This window comes from Caloenas nicobarica, chromosome 5 (assembly GCF_036013445.1).
Source record: "Caloenas nicobarica isolate bCalNic1 chromosome 5, bCalNic1.hap1, whole genome shotgun sequence".
In the NCBI taxonomy this organism is placed as follows: Eukaryota; Metazoa; Chordata; class Aves; order Columbiformes; family Columbidae; genus Caloenas; species Caloenas nicobarica.
This window is the reverse complement of record NC_088249.1, coordinates 19195906-19215671: the sequence shown is the minus strand read 5'-3', so window position 1 is coordinate 19215671 and position 19766 is coordinate 19195906.

The following is a 19766-nucleotide window of genomic DNA, read 5'->3' as shown; positions in this document are numbered from 1 at the left end:
TTGTTGTGGTGTTAGTTTACTCCTATACCAATTCAGTTTACTACTATACCAATTCACAGTATCTTGAATACTTTCTGTTACTTCTCTCCATCTCATAAAGATGATAGATTTGAAGAAAGTTTAAAGCAGAGCAATAGACAGTCAAAAAGTAATAACATGGCGTAGATTCTAAGTAAGGTAGGACTCCTTTTTTAAAATGAAATAACTAAAAGAGATACATTATAGGCCTTCCAAGTCATGAATGATATGAGATAATGATCAAATGTTCACACTCTCCTGCAAGACAGGAACAATGGAGCATTGGATGAAGCTAGTGGAAGGCAAGTTCCAAAGGAAATGTTTCTCCAAACAACAGGGTGTTGAGCTGTCTAGCTCCTTTCCAAAACGTATGGTAGGTGCTAGTGATCTATTTTGGTTTAACTGAAGTCTAGACAAACCTGTTAATTCTGTTAAAACACACTAAAAACATAGCAAATGCATCTGGTGCCTTAAGGATTTAGGAACATACCAGCCATGCTGGAGCTCAGAGAGGCCCTGAGCTGAAAATAGTTGGAGTTTAGAAAATGTATCATATGTGACCATTGTGCTTTTGTACTATTCTCGAGGCATCTACTTTTGTCTATTCTCAGGGGAAAGAGACTAGCCTGGTTTTTGTGGGTTGATTTTTGGAGGTGTTTTTTGGTTTGGGATTTTTTTTCTGATCCAGGCTATATGGCCTTCCTTACAGTTTTTATATTTTCATTTCATTTTTCAATAAAAAGGAGGAGGGTGTGACCCGTTATTGTTTGGGCCTTTCTATACTTCTCTAACTGGGCTGTAATTCAGAGCTAGTCTAATTGCCAGTTACTATAGCTCATTTTGGATAGCTCTAAAAAAGGTTTTCAAAGGAAAAATAAAATACAGCATCTTCAAACAAGTCTCTCAAAGAAACATTCTCATCATTTTACAGGACCTAGACTTTCTAGGTATTTATTATAGGGAAATACAAGTGGCTTAAACAACCTTTCGGTTGTTTGGTTTGGGCGTATAATTCATTCTTTTGAGCAGCAGTGAGGTAGAGGATTTATATCCACTGTTTTAAAACTAGTTCATTAAAATAGATCACTCCAGATATACCAAACAATGAAAGGGTATTTCTTTAATGAAATAAACATGCAAATTTTGTTTCTTAGTATAAAGTTAAAGGTTTTTGTTCTACCAGTCAAGAGTGCGGCTCAGGGCACAGCAGAATCAGACCTCCACATGTAATATATATGGACTGGAAGTGGCATTTTAGGAGAGAGAAGAAATTTTAAAGCTAAGAAATGTCTCGTAACGAGATAAATCAGAGAAGAGGCAACATTATATAGTTTGCTGATATAGTTGGACTTGTAAGAGATGAAGGTCCTGTGGAGGATATCTGCTACTGTTACCCCAGCAATTATTACAGTCTTTGACATGATGGAATTAAGCCAGAAAGGGAAAGCAAAGGGGCTGTCTCAAATTGCAGGAATCTCATTTCAAGTATGAAAAATATTTAAAGCATTTAAAGATATTTACTTTTCCAATAATAACTGGAATAAATACTCAGTAAGACCTCTGTTTCCATCTAATAATTTTGGCTAGTTCAGAATATATTGTGGTTAAAATTATATGAATTGTTTATCTGGAGGATTTTTTACTTTAACATGCTTTCCAAAAAGTCAAAAAAGCTTTCTAGTGGGCACAGTATCAAAGCTAAGAAATTATAGTAGTGACTATTTAGCACCAAGAAATATGGTTTAATAAATAACTCAATATTTCCTTGTTAGATGAAATCTAGATGAAAGCTAACAAACAAGGTTTTTATTTCATTTAGGTTTCAGAAATATTTGTGATTTTAATAGGCTCCACAGATTACAAAAGATACATTGCTTTGCTTTTATCAGCCTAATCCTGAAGGTCTGAGAGGAAGCTTACTTGCACTGATTTCTCTGGGATTTTTCGCATACTTCACTTCAACTTGTTTGCAGCCTGGGCCCCAATTTTCTGTATTGCTCCTGATAAAAAGACCAAGCTTATGAAATTCTGTGCATGTTACAGAAGTACACAGTTGACCATAGTATGGCATTTACTAATCTAAGATTTGCTTTTTTCACTCTCTAACTCTTTACATCAGAGTCACTGCATTGCTTGGATATTTTAAAGAGAAATATCTTTTTGCGTAACCAAATTAACACTTCTTCTAATTCTTCTTCTCCCAAAGTTCCAGATTATTTTACTACAGATTATCTTCTCTCGCATATAGCATTGAAATTGAATTAAAAACATGACAGAAGAAAAAATGAGGAATTTACCTTTATTTTAAATCCCCCTCTAAATATAAAAAAAGTCCATATTTCTGATCCTGGAAATGTGCTTTCTTCTGTTATTCTTTGGAGCTGAAGAAGGTTTTTTTAAGATTTTGCCTTACGTGCTACTAGCTGTTCTGTAGTGGTAATGTCAGCCATGTAAGAAAAATATCCTGCAGATTTCACAGGAAGAGGTGACTGAAAAACATATTGTCATTTAATGTGCTAAAACATAACTATCTGTAAAGTACTCTTCATTTTATTGTTATAAAAACTGATAAAAACACTAAAACCACTTGTTTTTAATAATACATGAATAGTATTAATTGCAAAAGTCTGCCTACCAAAACACTCACCTGATAAAACTCTACCTACAAGCAGTTACATTACTGTGCATTATCTTCCATTTTATCTCCTCTATTCCCATGTTGTTTTTTTCCTCATGCTGAGTGATTTTTTTCAGCTGCTTCTTTTTTAGACACCATCATCTTGTTCTCTTAGGAGACTTTAGCAGAATAATCAACTAGAATCATCAGAGTTTCCGAGAAGAAACTGATTGCCTTGAGGATAGCAGGTGATATTTTTCAGTCTAATTGGAGCACAGCAGTGAAAGAAAGCTGAATCTGCTTATGGAGGGAAGTCCTCCTGCATTAGGAGATGAAGATTAAGGTTTAAACCAGATGCTCGTTTAGTAAACAGCTGCACAACTTTACAGCATTACAGTCACCCATGAATTTGTTATATCTCCTGTCTTCCAGAGGTCATCTCCCCACAGAGTTTGTTGTACGCAAATTTGTGTGAGCTCAACTTGACCCACTTCATTTAAAATCAGTTGTGGTAGATTATACATTTGAATTGATGCTTTGAATTAACTGGCTAAGCTGACATCCAACTGGCAAGAAGCAGAAACTTCTGGAGACATCTTCAACATCTCGCACATGGATGCATAAAAGGTCATTTCTATCTGCTGGCACAGTGCCATGGCTCTAACTAGACAATCACTCCCACCATTACTAGAAGTTTGCGAAAGGCTTTTGGAGAAGGCAGCTGGAAACCTAGTATGGTAGTGAAGACACTCATTTAGAAGTGAGAATAATAAGATGACCCATTTCAGCCTGAGCAGAAAATTGAACTTAATTTTTCCTATCTCTAATAGACTTCTTGGATCTCAGCAGAGAAGCATCCTTCTGCATTTGAGGCGTGCAAATACAGTAAAGAAAATGCATACGCCACACTTGTGATTCTTCTACACAGCACCTTGGGGTCAAAACTTCTAAAGGTGAGGTGCCCTAGCAGATAAGTTCTAAGTTCTTAATATCTTTGTATCTACTATTTAATCCCTAATTTTTTATTCCTCTACATTTTCTGAATATCCACAGAGAGGAACAAAATGGAGAGAGAAAATGCTCAGGAGGGAAAGGGCACAATCTTGCAGACATATGTTAAGTCTGCAAGACATATGTTACACGGTAAACACATAACTTCATCTAAGGAAGCTATGTCCTACTGACTACAGACAGCTTTTCCCAGTGTTAATGATTACTCAGAACCACTTCTAGCCAGTACTGGCATTTATGCCTATGCCATGAAGGTGGAGGTTTTCTAAATATTAAACTACTAAAATTCCATTACTATCTCCATGATGAAGATTTATTCACTGGCTCTCTCCAAGGGCTCCAGCCACTGAACCAAGATGCTTCTCAGGGTAGAGGAGAAGTTTTGGACTCATTCTTTTGGATAAATCTTAATTCATTTGTTTCTTACATAACAGACATAAAATGAAATAAAGCGTGTTACTCTAAGAAGCTTCATCTCTGCAGACCATGACATTTCTTAGATTTCTCAAAAGGAAAATTTCTTTTCAGTGGAGTATTTGAAAAGTGTATCTGTCCTATCACTGTAGGTCAAATAGGATAAATGTCATACCAAATACTGAAAAAAATGATATTGAAAGAAAATCATCCTGCTTTTTTGACAAGTTAAGAACTGACAACATAGAAAGACACAGAAAGACAACCAAGTGTAAAGAGTTGAGACACCAGCCCATGAAGACTTGTGCATCTTGTTAGCTGAGCTGACCTACCTTCTTTCAACCTTCAGTTCTTTGCATTAACCTCTAAGCCACCTTACATCTTCTGCTCTAGTTATGACATTTCAGAGGAAGATCTGTTCCAAAAGGAACAAAAATATCTGTGTCTGACTTTAATGGCAGGTTCATAGTCTCTATAGAGTCTCCTGTTGTTATTGTTTAAGTACAATATATATAATAGGGTATATACAAACCTATACCTGGGTCACGTAAATACCTAAGATTTCTAAACCAAAAATTTCAATCTGGTAGAAGAATTCTTCACTTAGAGAAAAATGAATGACTCAGTCCTAGCAAATCTAATTTCAAATAGGTAATCCAGGATCACAAACACAAAAATATTTAGGACTCTAAAGTGGGAATTTAATTTCCCAAACCCAGAGTCCTGACCCTCAGCTGTCACCTAGCCTGTAGAAGTGCTTTTGGCTGTGATTGTCAAGGCTCCCAGCACGTTCAGATTGACTTCTGCATGCCCATGAAGTGTCCCAGTTATGAAGTGAGTGGGTAGTACACATCTAAGCACTCTTAGTTTATTGGTCCATGTTCCCTGGACTCAGATAGCTACATGCTGAGCAGGTCTGACCTGTTTGTAAAAGCAAGATCACAGATGATAGAGCAAGTCAACAGCACTGACTGACCCCAGCGCCAATGAGTGTGCTTGCACCAGCAAGCTAGGCTTTCTCAACGTGAACCATAAAGGAATTCTGTGATGAGTACTGAGATGACTGAGATTTTGAATGGTGAGTCTTCTTTTGCCAGAGTAAGATGAGTTTAAACTATTTCGAAAATACAAATTAGACTGATTTTGCCCCTGACCTTTCCCTTATGTGTGTACACACACCCAACAAAAACTGAGGTTTTCCAAACCTTTGGTGTCAATTCACTGCCAATAAATTACCTGAGAAGGAAAAGGCAAACATTTAATCCATATCCTGTGCTTGTCAGATAATTTTATGGTACATTGGTTATTTTCACACTGTAAGACATCTGATACCAGCTTCGGTTGAAGTGCAGGAAGCCTAAAAATTTCAAGGTGTGCTTTTCTTATTTCACATAGTTTTTTAAAAAACACTGACAAATGCATAACGAAGCTCTCTTTGGCTCATGTAAGTTCACTAATCAAGCAGATGTCCTATGAATAAGTGCTTAGGGCCTAATATGCAAATATTGATGGTGCTGATAATCACTGGACCCTAGTTTCTATAATTGTTTTTACCTTCATTATCTTCTATTATCTCCCATAAGAAATCCATTTCCACTATGAAATCTGATACACGCAATGGAGCACATATCAAGGGTTTAATGGCCTGCCTTTCAATAAATTAAATTTAATCTCCTTTATGATTCTTGGGAAGGACCAGAAGATAATAAGACCATGGCAATAGAACATTCAATGATCATTTTCAGCCACTGAAACCTAATATAGAGGCTAACCAGTCCCTTGAAGTGTGTCCACTTACTCTATGATGTATGCACAAAGTATCCCATCATAGATATTCACATAGTGGTTTTTTAACGGCAGGATTAAGAAAAGCTTTGCCTTAAACATGTTGCGATGAAAAGAACAATACAGAATATCAGTAGCAGAGCTCTGTGCAAACTCAGTGGAGTCCAGCTGCAAAGATGCAGTATTCAAATATGTAGGTTAATTCCCTAATGATAGCTTTATAAAAAGGAGACAATAAATTACTTTCATCTGCAAAGTAAACTTCTATTAATGTGTGAACATTCTCCCTTCTTCCAAATCTTTTTCTCTCTTGTTGTTTTTTAATTTTTTTCTCATCTGCTAAAATTGTGGCCTAATCCACCCTTGTATTTTTCTCCACACCCCTTTTGTCCTATATGCTGTTTTTACAGAGATGCAATGATTATGTATGAGTAATTGAAAATAATTGACAGGTCTAGGTTTGGCCTTACAGTGTAAGTCTGCTGCCACCTATAGATAAATTGTAATACTTGCAAGCAGATGCAATGTATGATTTGAAAGAGATTGTAAGGAGACTAGTATTACTACTACAGGGGCTTTCTGTGGCTCTGCACTACCGAGAATACTGATGAATTAATCTGTCTACTGTGTCAATGGTGGGTGCCTCTAGATAATAGAAGTGATAATGTGCAATAGGCAAAGAGGAAAGAGAGGAGGTCATGTTTTAGGGATGTGATTTTTGTTTTTTCCCTCGGAAACAGCAAGTTCACATTAAGAGTTATCCAAAATAAATACATTATTAACTGGGAAGAACAAAAGAGGACCAGGCAAAATAGGAAATATGGTAAAAAGGCTAAGTGCCAGATTCTTCTTCACATTTCTCTAGCCAGAGTTTTTACTTATATCACCTTTTATCCCAAGACTTCAACTGCATCACAGGACTTCTATAAATACAGATTTCTGTTTGCTGTTTGACATATGTTGTATTTATTTTCTGTCTCGATACACAGAGGAAAGTTTGACAACTTTTATAAATAAACATTACGCAGTTTTCAATATTTCTAAATATGAGATAAACATGTCCTATTTTTGATCCTGTAAAGCGCTCCATTAGCAAAAGCTAAAGTCAAAACATTAAGCTCCTGACTGATCAGTCCAAAATTGATTATTTCAAGCAACAGGAGAATATTTTATCCTAATTTCTGGTAACCTGGATAAAAAAGCATACTTTATGGATATTTTGTGTTTGGTAAAACATCACTCGAACTGGCAAGTAAAATACTTGCCTTTAGTCAAGTGTTAGGGACAAAAAAAGTAAAGGTATAAGTTCCTTTTTATTATTATTATTTTAGGAAAAAATATCAGCACAGTAGCAGCCATGATCCAAAATATAAATCTCATGCCAAGTTGAATAGATATGGTTCGATGAGGGAGCCTGTAACAAAATTGGTGACTGCAGATGTGGGATTGGGTGTTACAACACATTAGTATTGGGAAAACCAGACAAAGCAAATGAAGGCCAAGACTTTATAGTGAAGAATTCACGTAGTACATCCCTGAGATAATACATAATATTTTTTAATAAATGCTAATTAAATTATTAAACAAACAAACAAGAAGTTGCTTTCTGGTCTTGGACTGCTTATATTTTAAGAAGAAATGTTTATACTTAGATTCCTTGGAAACAGATATTATTGAATCAAGGAAACATATTTGTGCAAATTATTTTTAAATGACCACTGAGCAATCCCCTTCATTCTGTTCAGTCAAGATAAGTGGGGAAACCTCACGATTACAAACTTGAATAAATAGTGGCTGATACAAAAAAAAGGTAAAAATCAGACTATCAGTAATCTGAGCTCGTCCTACAGATTTTGCCACCTCGTAGGTACTGCAATAAACTTTAATAGTTAGATGAAACTCTTAAAAAATATGAGGAAGATCTAAGTCATAGCATGGTAGATGCAGAATACTGTATTTCATTCCAGATCTGCTCCTTCTGGTTCTTTTTGACGTCTTTTAATATTGAGAGCTGAGCATAACAGGGCACTAACCCAAAGGTGAATCATTTCAGGGCTGAAGAAAAGTCATCCTCCTTAATTCATTTTCATGCCGTGCAAATGACTCAAAATTAGCACAGTGGCTTGTCTTTTTTGTGACAACTAATTTTCCTTTTTCGAGTCAATTATTTACCTTGAATAATAAATATGGACTAGGGGTTAATAGCTGGAACGGAGCACCTGAGACAATTGGTTCCTATGACAACCAAACTCACTTATTAATAACTTGAACATATTTTCCTCCTCTATTCCATATTAATGTCTTAGAGATGAGGAAACCTTTAAATAACTTACATATAATTTTTGCGGCCAAGCCTTTCAGATGGGACATCATGGACTTTATACACAATCAATGATTTCTATCACCTGAAAATTAATTTAAAGAACTGCCAAACAAGTCCTACCCAGAGTCTGTTAGGGGAGCCCACTTTGATTCCATGCTTAATTTGGATTCAGAAGGTAGGATAGGGTGTTACAAGGTAGCTAGATCTTGTAAGAAATCACATATTTTGGAAAACTATTTTCTTTCTAAGTAAGAAGCCAGTGTCCTGGTTATTTTGGCTGCAGATATACACCAAGAAAGCAAACAAAGTACATCTGGAAAAAAGCATCATTTCATATTTGGACCAAAAGCCTGGGGGGCACGATACTAGGCTGCTGATTTAACTTTAGTCTATTCCTGACCGCCACTGGCCTTCTTAGGGTCTTTGACAATCCAGGTAATTTCTGTACTTTGACAACTATTATATGTTTTCAAACCACTAGTCATAAGCATCTTGAAATTTTACTTCACTGAGCTACATAACCTGTTCCAGAATTTGTGACTCCAGTGCAGTGATTAGTGTTTCTAGAAAAAAGTACTTGACAGTGTTTTATGAGAAACTATTCCTTTTACCATGGTTTTCTGCTTGTACATTTCTTTGCCTTCTTCCATTTAAAACAAATGAGCCCAGTATCCTGGGAGTTTCAGCAAATACCACTACCTTTCAACTGCACACCACTTAACTACAAATGTTATTCCCATCCTGATGCATGTACACTGTATAAACTAATTCTTTGAATGGTAATGTCTTAAGCTTAAACAAAGAGGTTCTGTGTGAATAAACTCAACAGAAATAACTGAATGGCATTTTCTTTTGTCTTCTCTTGCAAGGAATCTTTACAAGAATGTAAGATTATGCACCCTGTTTTATTTTAAAATGAAAATTATCCACCTGTGGGGGTATTGTCATTAAATAGCAGTAGATTCATTGTCATTTAGGTCCTGTGACAAGAAATCCATCCCATCACAAATTACAATACCAGCTGGATCCACAATGGAAGATGCTTGTTAAATTTCCCATGAAAGAATTCTTGAGGATTAACAAAAAAGTGGTATGTCAGGGTTTGCCCATTTCTTCAGCAAATCCTTGTTAAGGTTGCTGAGTTTTGAGATAACTTTCTTGACATTCTCCTTTCATACACTTTTTCATCCACCTCTTACTTTGAGAAGCACAGGAGATATTCTCAACATTCACATTGGAGCAGTTCAGACCTGGACCCAGAGCATGCCCTCACCTTTTCTGTCTCCCCCGTGCCTACCCTTTCTCCAGATAGGGCTAACACACATTTGGCCCCCAACTTTTTTTTGTTTGCAGCAACAAACTTTTCTTATACAGGAACCCCAGTTCAGGGTCAGAGCCATAACTGGTTGTGCTTTCAGGGTGTGTAACTATTTCAGGTTTTAGAAAGAAATTCTCCCAATTTCCACACGCAGTATTTATGCCACCCAAATAGAATAATGAGAAATCATGGCAAGAGGTGAAGAAAAGTCTTCTGTAATAAGAACATGTTAAGGAATCTGAGTGGATGAGGGTGCATTGTATTCAGCCTGCCTGATTTTCTTTTCCCTCACTGGAAACCAGTAAAGCAAAAAGGCTCCATCCCACCCTCATTCTTCTCACTCATGTCTCATGTGCACACATATAGCAGTGTTGGTGCTGGAAAACAAAGTGCTCACTCACCTGCTTCAATTTCCCCTATCCAAACACCACGTTCCATGCTGAAAACAGCCTGACTGTATTTATCTGCCAATGGCACCTTGATCTGCTGCTAGGAGAAGACAGAATGAGACAGAGCCCATGAATTTCTCCCACACCTTTTCTCCTCTCCCTCTTATTTCCCTGTGGCCAGAGATGGAATCTCACAGCTTAGAGGGCTGAACTGTGCCAGAGAAACAGCATTCAAACCAGACTCTGCTGAAGTGTAGGCAGTAAATGCGAACATTGCCAAAGCTTCTAACAAGAAAGAGCCCCTCAGGCATTTCTCAGTGGTAGAACAAATCCACTCAGGATAACATTACAGTCTATTCAACTTTGGTGTATCTCTGCCTCCTCTGGTCTTGCTCTTTCTCAGCTGCAGATGAGGAGCTTGCCTGTGCTGCTGCAGCAGGCTGTAACTCCTGCCTTTGTCCCAATGTTTGCCTGATTTCCCTGTCATGCACACTGTGAGTTCACTGGTGCAGGAGCTTGTCTCCATAGAAGCTAGCATAATGGGAACTTGACCTTAACCAGGTATTTTTAGGTACTGTGATAAAATTGTATTGTGAGAAGAAATGCGTGCTCTCAGAGAACCGGGTGTAGGTGTGAGTGTAGTAACAGCTCTGAGGTGTTCCTGTTTGGTTGGGCTACATTGCACAGATGTTGCCCTTAAGCAGTACAAACAAGAGGAGCATTTGAAAAGAGAGAATGTACCTGATTTTGGCTCAAAGAAGCAGGGGAAAAGGTGTGACTTAACTGTTGGTGGTGGTGTTTGAAGCTACATCCGACAGTGGTCACCTTGCTACCCAAAATACAACCTATGTGCATCTGCAAATTCAACATTATAAAGGTATGACTACTGAGGGAAAAGCATAAGCAGTACTTGTTCTCAGAGCTGGATAGATGAGAGGCACGCAGCATAGCTATCCTCCTTTGATAGAGTGTTGTGGCCTTGCCAAACCAATGAGTTTCTACTATGACAAAAAACAGGTAGCAACACAGAAGATTCCCACCTGCACCAAAACAGTTCTAGAAATGCACTATGAATCTGGCAGAATTTAGTACAACCCACAAACCAATATGCATACATTTAGCCTCAAGAGCATCCTTCCCTGCACCGCATAAGTAACATTCTCCTCACCCCCCGCCATCTGACTCATGCTCATAAATACTCTAATGCAGTCACCAGACATAACTCAATTTCTTTTTTCTCCATTTTAAACAACAAGTCTGGATACAACTGCAAAGATGCTATCGCTGACATGCCGGTAGTATTAATTGCAGTCAAAAGATTTGCCTGTATTTTCCATATGATAAATTAGCATAATTGATTCTCCTGTTTTCTGCCTTCTACATCCTTGTAGTTATCCCACCTGTTCTCACCAGAAGTTCATTCTGGCCTTGATCCTTGGAGGAAGGCTCACCAGGCTAACTCACTAAGTTAAGTAGATGTTTGCATAAATGCAAAAATCTATGTATTCTGAGCTACTTATGGGACAAGAGCCTTTTTTTTTTCAAAATCTGATATTAACATACATGCTTAATCTTTCTGCTCCTTTATTTCTGTTTGAGCCCTTCGCGGGTTCCCTCTGAATAAAGGAACACACAACTAATGGACACTGTCTAGCTGGACATGTTTTGTGACCCTGACCTGCTTTTGTTCAGACATCAATAGCAAATCAGTCTAACAGTACTTGTCCTAGATATCCATCACCACTGACTGAAAGGTTGCCTTGCACTGTTAACTCTAAATTTCTAGCTAACGGTCATCTCAAACATAATTCCACAGGAATAATACTGATGCGAACTGCCTTGAGCCATCTTTATAATGCAAATTACTAAGTGGAGTGAGTGAATAATAGTCCAGAGCTGAGTGGCAATTGTACTGTTACTCTTTGAAAAGAGGGCTTTTGGAAACCAAAACAGTCGTATATTTTTTATTCTAAAGAGTGTTTTACAAGTCTCAAATTGCAGTGTGTTCATTCATCCAGGTTCACTGAGTCAAATACAGTGTTATTGTTGCTGCACATATACAACTACCTAGAGGGCTGATTTTCAGACCTTTAGTTTGAATTTTTGTCTCCCTTTTGTTTGTTACTATTTTTAGACATTTCAATTCATGTTTAGGCTTTGGGTTTTAGAAATCTAGGAAATCTAAAAATAAATACTTTAAAAATAAAATGCTATAGAAAACAACAAAAACTATTTTGAAAGGCTTCACAGATAAATCTATGCAAATGAAGTTCAAAGGTCTACAGAATAATGTTGTGCCACATCAGATGTTAACCAGCCCTATGAATTATGTCTCGTAACTTAAACGGGACAGGCCTCAGTCAGTACAGCAGTTGGCCAGTATACGAAAAAGACTGGGGAGAAGAGGCAGCAGAGAATGGGGTTGATAACCCATAAGGCCACCATCTTTTGTAGTGATCACTGTCTTTCAAACACAGGTTGTCCATTGAATGACACCGTCTTTTGAAAATTATACAAATGAAAATTATACAAAGCCCACATCTAGATTCGTAGAATGTATAAGCATTTGCATTCCATATTGTCCTAGTCAAATTTCACATTTGTATATTTTTTCATTATTATTTACATGATCTGTATTTTCAGCTGGAGGTACACCATAAGCCATTGCTATCTCCAAGATATCTGGTGTAAATCAGGGTCTCAGGTTTTCACATAGACTAGGGAGAAGCATTTAACTAGAGATGTCATTAACTGCTTCATGGCACAAAGTTGCTCAGGAAAACCAGCAAGGAATCTCCATGGAAGATCAAACCCAGCATAGATATGGGTTATCCATCACCTAGAAGAACATATCACCTACGACAATGCTGGGTGAGCAAAGAAGTAGAAAGAATCCTATAGAATATCTGCACATCTGGAGGAAAAGAGAATGAACTAAGGATTGTTCTGTATTAATAGAACTGGTGAAAGACAAATCTGACTTTAAAATGCCAGATCAGTGCCCTAAGAGATGTTACAGAATAATCTGGAGGGTTATGGTGGACTTGTATGGTACCTGTCATCTGCTGGGCAATCTCAAAGCTATTAACTTCATACTGGTTTATAAGCAGAAGAAAACCTCCAAAATTTACCTAAAATACTGTCTCTGGTAGAAGATATGGTCTTGAGGGAGTAATGGTTTGCAAGCGATAAGATTTTTCCCTCAGCATGCTTTTTTTTCCCAATATTAAATCAAGTAGTTTATATGGAAATAGGAAGAAAAGGAAGTCTGGTTATTTCAGAATAAATTTCTTCCCTGTCTCCATTGGCACATAAAATGGAGATCAGGGAGTAGTATTTTTTCTAACTATTCCTAGTCCCTGAAACAATAATCCATTAGCCATGTAGCTCACCATAAAGGGATTGCAAAACTGCATGTTCCATGAATTATAACAGTATTTCAAGTAGCGAGAAGTAAAGTTACAGCAATTTTCCATGTCTTTAATTTTACTGTCAAAAGGTATATAAGGACCGTGTCCTGGAACCGATGGATTTCAAGCAGAAAAATTAAATTTCATGTATTAATAGGTAAAAAGATGGTCTTTGCAATTATAATTTTAATCTAATTATTAGCTCAAGGAGAAGGTTTTGCAAATTCAAATTTAACATTAGCATATACAGCACAAAGCTGTTAATGATCTACATGCTGTCTAGATTGCAGTATTGATAGAATTGTATTTCTTTCAGAAAGTAGATTTAAGTTCTAAAACCAAGAAAGAACAGGGGACGTCAGAAGAACAGTTATTTTTAAGCATAGCGACATTTTAGTTTCTATGCCAGGAGACTATTTATTTCAGCTTTTTCATCTTTGTTTGCTACTACCCTTACAATGAATGAGTGAACTCAATTAGCACTGCAAGGAAGGGGCTATGTTCCCAAAGCTCTCTAAATGGGAAAAATATCTAAAGAATATGGAGCAGAAAAAGATAAAAAATGCTTGGAAAGAACAAAATAACTGTATAACCTTTGTCCAGTTACTGCAAACACAGTTACATACACTATCTCCAAAGAACAATTTCAGAAATATCTGAGATTTTCCTAAAACAAATCAGATGCCATAATTCTGTGTATGTGATACTCATTTTAAAACTGTCTAAGAAAATTAATAAAGTAATCACTCCATCCTAAGTTACAAAAATAAACATTACACATGACCTCACAACTGGATTACATATATTGGACCTTTATCCTATTCACTTGAACTCACACATAAGTGGGAATACAATATGAACTTCTGGCTACTGTAAATGAAAAATAGAATCAAGATAAGGCAGCTTCTGAGGAAAGCAGGAAATCCGAGGTCTTTCCTTGGATCTACTTACAATATGAATTTGGGCAACAGGTTCTGAAGAAACTGCAGAGTTCTTTCCATTTATGTTAAATAGAGTTGCATCAGTTACCTTCAGTTTGTATGTTTAATGTCCCTATCTCTAGAAGAGAGATAACACCCTACTTTTTTCCTCTAAAACATTCCTGTTCTTTTGGTTCATTATTTTAAATATTGTGGCACAATAACAAATGTCTGTTGAGGTGATCACATTTCTCAGCTGGAGCCTCACAGAGTCTTTTAAGAACCAGTCCTACCAGTGGAAAGGGTCAACCTCATATCATAGGTAGAAAACGTGGAAAGTCTTGCAGAGATGGATGTGTGCTTTAGTATAACACCTGATCGTATGTAAAGGCTAAAAATGAACATATGGCAAATGCACAAGTATTCCTGATCTCTGCTCATACTGCTCTGGTTCTGGGCTATTCAAGTGAAAAACACAGAATGCAAGACACATCCTTAAATAGCAAGCTTATAATGCTAGAAGACTTTCTGTTCTAATTGCTTACAGTATCTGGGCCTTAAACTGTAGGCTATTGAAGAGCTTTTATTTGTACACTACCACTAACAGTGGGCCTCAAATCTGCCTGGAACCAGAGTGCTACAGCAATACACATGTTAAGCAAAAAAAAAAAAAAAAAAAAAAGAATGTGAAGATAGATCTTGGAGCATCAGCAACACGAAAAGAATCTATGAAGTTCTCATCCACCTTCTTGTAAATGTGAAAAATGTGAAAGCTTCAGCTGATATATATATAAACAATTTGCTAACTGATACTCTGTTTAAGAATAAATGTATTTACCTGACAGCAGCAACTATAACAAAAATCCCTCCATGAATCCCCTTGGAAGACTTCCAGAATCATGCAATAGATATTTTGTTACAATTTTTGTTTTTATATTCCCTTCAACATGTCACATGTCATCTCCTGGAGAGAAATGTTCAGAGTTATCTTTAAATAAGTTACTTTCTTTTCAAATACTTGTGGTGCACAGGAGGAAGCTCATTTTCCGCATCCAATCATGGCTCTTCCTTAGGCAGCTGATTTGATGGAAAATTATCATCACAGTGCTGGTGATGAAGATAGGGCTGGTAAAAACATCTTCTGTTATATAAACAGAAAACTCTACCTGTAAAATTCTGCTTATGATCAGTCAAAAACATGTGCTAGAAACAACATAATATCTTTAAAAAACATCTGTGAGATTTTAGAGTGGAAGAAAAATGTCACAAAGGGAAACTTGCACAACTTCTGTTCAGGTCTATACTAGGAGAAGCTCACCATGGCTAAATGATTTGATATCAGTATAATCATCCTGATGGTTGTAATGAGGAAAGTCATTAGCTGCAAAGTGAAGTTGCAGAAACCTAATGTAATCTAACTTCCTTGTACATTCTGTAATCTTCCCTAAATCGTATTATAATGCCATGTCCAATTCATATCTCTCTCCTCACATATTTAAATTGAGCAGGCAGTGGCACATTGTTCTCTTTTTGAACAAAGCAGCTCAGTGACCTGTCTTAATTTGCATTCAGAACTTAATGTCCAGTTCTCTATAAAAAGGTTATTCTTAGCCACCAGTGTACGTTCTTCTTAGGGAAAGGAACTAGACCAAACTCTTTCTGAAAGTTCTCTGTTTATATCTCTTCTGACATTACTGTAATTTTAATTCTGTTATAATACAGATAACATGGCAAAATCAGGTATTAAATACTCAAGTAATCAATGTTTCAATTACCTTCAGGTCTTCTTATTGCTTAGATACACCAAATTCATGAAACTATCCCACCACACCTTATCCAAACCTACCCTCCTCACTTAGGCTAACCAGCTGGTGGAGGCTAATTTAGGGCTATGACCTGCACTCTGCCCTTCTGCCCTGGGTGTCAGGAAGCCCCATCTTCCAACAGGCACCAAACATCTTAGCATGTCACAAGCAATCTTTCTCATCTATTTCTGATTGCTGCTTTGTCTCCTCCACAGAAACGTTGCTACATTGATCTGTCCCTCCCCAACTTCCAATGAAGGCATTTATAATGTTTTAATGACCTCTTCTGCTCAGGTAGTGAATATGCTGCTCTGTTAGACACCTAGTAAATCCAACACAGTATCTGCTATCCGAAACTTTGGAGGATTTCTACTTCTTAAAGTCAGCCATTAAACACTTCACATGCTGTTCATCATTTTTTTCTCGGGGACCTCAGGACATTTCTGTGCTGTGGATAGATGTGAGTAAAGTTATCATCAGCATCGCACACTCTTTTGAGAGGTGAAATAGATCCAGGCGCATAACTAATTAAAAGAATGCATAGATTGTTACCCTTTGTTTCTATAACGAAGTGCTGAAGCATTAATTTCCTGACTGTCTTTTAATTTGATTTGTCATGAACTGTAATGTCACTCCCATCAATAGCTGCACAAAGAAATGGCAGGTGGTCAGCAGAACTTGTGCAGGAATGCTTTAATGGTCATGCATTAGTCCCTGAAAACTGTGAGATTAACACATCTGGTGCAGACACAGGAGCAGCTAGCCTGTAATGGATAGTCTGTTTACTTTGCCACTGTTCTATAAATCCTGTAGAAGGTAGCTTTTTACAACTTAAGCAAATATTCACATTTTAAAACTCATGAGTGTAAGAGGCTAATTCCCACCCTCCCCCATCAGAATTTAGGGCTAAATTCACCTCAGGTGTTGTAGGTGGGAAAGCACAGAGACAGCACGCTACCTTTCCAGCAGTGCTGGACTGAGGAGAGCATGGCACTGTGAGAGTTCCCACAGATGGTGGTGACCTCCTCAGCAGCTGGGGCGATGCCAAGGCCTGTCACAGTAGAGGCACAAACCCAGATGTCCCCACTGTGTGCAGTGGGGACCATGTACCCATGTCAGGGCTCCCGGAGCAATGAGCTCAGCTGTGGGAAAGGACTATCTCATGTACTGTTCTGTATAATATCAGCTATATTTAGGGGTAAATATGATTCTAAATCCAGATGTTAGGCTTCAATATGGCAAGTCTTCAGTGGCAAAAGCAGATTTATCAATGTGAATGGAAGTGCTGGCTCAAGAAGATCCCCTTTCTGTGATCAGTGGTTTGCAAGACTTTGCCGTGTGCCTTAGCTACATCAAGCAAAGCGCTCTTAGTTTGGAATATTTAATATGTACGGCAACTGATAATGAATTCTAAATCAAAGTGTATTTTAAACTCATGTTCAAAACTGAAATTAACTAGGCATGTGGTTTACATGTTTAACACACCATGTCTTACAAGGGCCCAGTACAGTGCCTCTTACTGTAACAAGGCTGTGACTATTAGACTTTAACTAGTGAATTTCACATTTTGAGGACTGAATTTCCTATGTAGAACCCATGCAAATGATATGTAAACTCTTAATGAAATGAGTCATAAACTATCACAACTCCAAGAACTGGAAAGGATAAGAAAAAATAAAGTGCTGACAACTAAACTAATAACTTAATTTCCCCTTTTTCATAGAGAACTCAGTTTATGAAAAAACAACCCTTTAATACAATACAGAGAATAATTATTTAATCTGCATATGAGGTGGGTAAAAAAAAGCCTCAGACAACTGTCACTCAGGACTGTAGCTGTCTCATAACTGTATACCAGTTTGAGCATGTGACCTCTATTTAAAGGATGTTAAAATATGCAGAGTTTGGAAAGGTCTCTGAAGACAGCCCCAAAAAGTCTCTGCTCCATTTTTCAAAGCAGTTTAGTAACAAGAAATCAGCTTTGTGTGCAGAGATCATCATTTTGACAAGAATGTGAAAAAGCAAACAGCAAAAAAGTGCAAAGATGATGTCTGTTGAAGCCCAAGTTGTGTGCATGTGTGAAAATATGCAGGTGTGTTTCTATGAGTCTGCATAGATGTCTCATTAATAGAAACAGTGAGGCCATTTATCAGCAATTACATTTTCTACAGGGGCCTCAGTGTTGTTCTTGTATTCATAAACTATTCAAAATGTATGAGAAAATGGAGTGAGGAGAGAGGAGAGACAGCAAGGCAATAACTTGAAAATGAAAAAAATGACTGCAGCATTTTGTATTGATTTCTAGCAGGCAGGGACATGTCAGATAGTATTTAAACCATCTGCTGAAAACTTTTGGATTATTCTTATCATTACATTATCTCTCAGGTAGCATTTCCTCCAATAAATAAAAGAACTCTGTCTTTAAAGATGAAAGTCAGATTAATTATTAACTTGTTCAAAAGATCCATTTATGGACACTTTCCTGGTTCTTCTCTGCTTATTTATTCTTCCCTTTTGTTAAACTCAGCTGTAATTTCTTTGCTGAAGTTCTTTGTTTGGTTTAGGATGATTATGGTCTCTTCTGCTCACAATAGCTTCTGACCCAGATAATTTCCCATTAATCTGGGCAATAACAAATGGATTTACATTTCCCCCTATTTTTTTTCAGTAATGAAGATGACATGCATTATTTCACTGCTTTAAATCTACAGTTTACCGAAAATCTATATTTGCCTAACTTTCTAAAAACAGATGAAGGGAAACAGAGGGAAAGATAAAAGCAACTTTCATCTTTGACCTCCATTCAGGAAGGACAAACATTCTTCCTTGTCCTTGTGCTTATGGCATGAGGGGGCTGGAGCACTTAAGCCAGCAGTAGTGCTAGAAAACAAGACTGAGTGAGCTGGGCACATTCAGGCACATTAAGGCACATTTAAGTATTTATTACTGATAATATTTTTGAGCCCCCTACAAGGATACAAGGATAACACTTTATGTATCCGCTTTCTATATAAGAGCTACAGGCAGTGGGTAGCTAGTATTATATATTTTCAATGGCAATGAAGAAAACGAAAATGAAAACCGTAACCAAAGTTAGAGATAATTAACAAAATTAACTGTGGATTCACAGAAGGTTTTAATTGTACAAGTTGTTGTGGTTGTTGTTTGTGTTTTTTGTTTGTTGGCGGTTTTTTTTAGCAGATAGGCTTTTACGTAAATCTGGATTTCCTCTTTGTTCTTATTCTTTATTCTTATTCTTCCTGTCTCATTTTAGAAAAATTTATCTCCCTGCCCCTCACTCTAATGTGTAAAGAGGTTGTATTTGAGACATTGTACTGTCCTGATTGTGATACAATAGTGTCATAATGTTGGGATATTACAAGGTGAAAATTATACCATACTACTTCTGAAATGCATGATGACTACAGAGTGCCTTATATCTTGGGAGGCATTTTGTATTTCATAAAATTGGATCAGGTCACTACTGCATTATGAGAGTTATGATGAATAAATTCACGTCGCAGAAAATATTGCTCACTAGTGGATATAGTTCATAATTTTTTCTTACAACATTTTTGAAAAATTTAGTTGTCTATGACTAGAAAAGCCAATTCTTTATTAGCTCTCTGCAACCAGTAATGCCATTCTCTCAAGAGGTAATCCATGTACCCATCATTTCTAAACTTCACCTCTTAATCAGTTCAAATAATTGAAAAGTCTATGGCACTTTCCTTTTAAAGCTTGGCGTTAACCCAG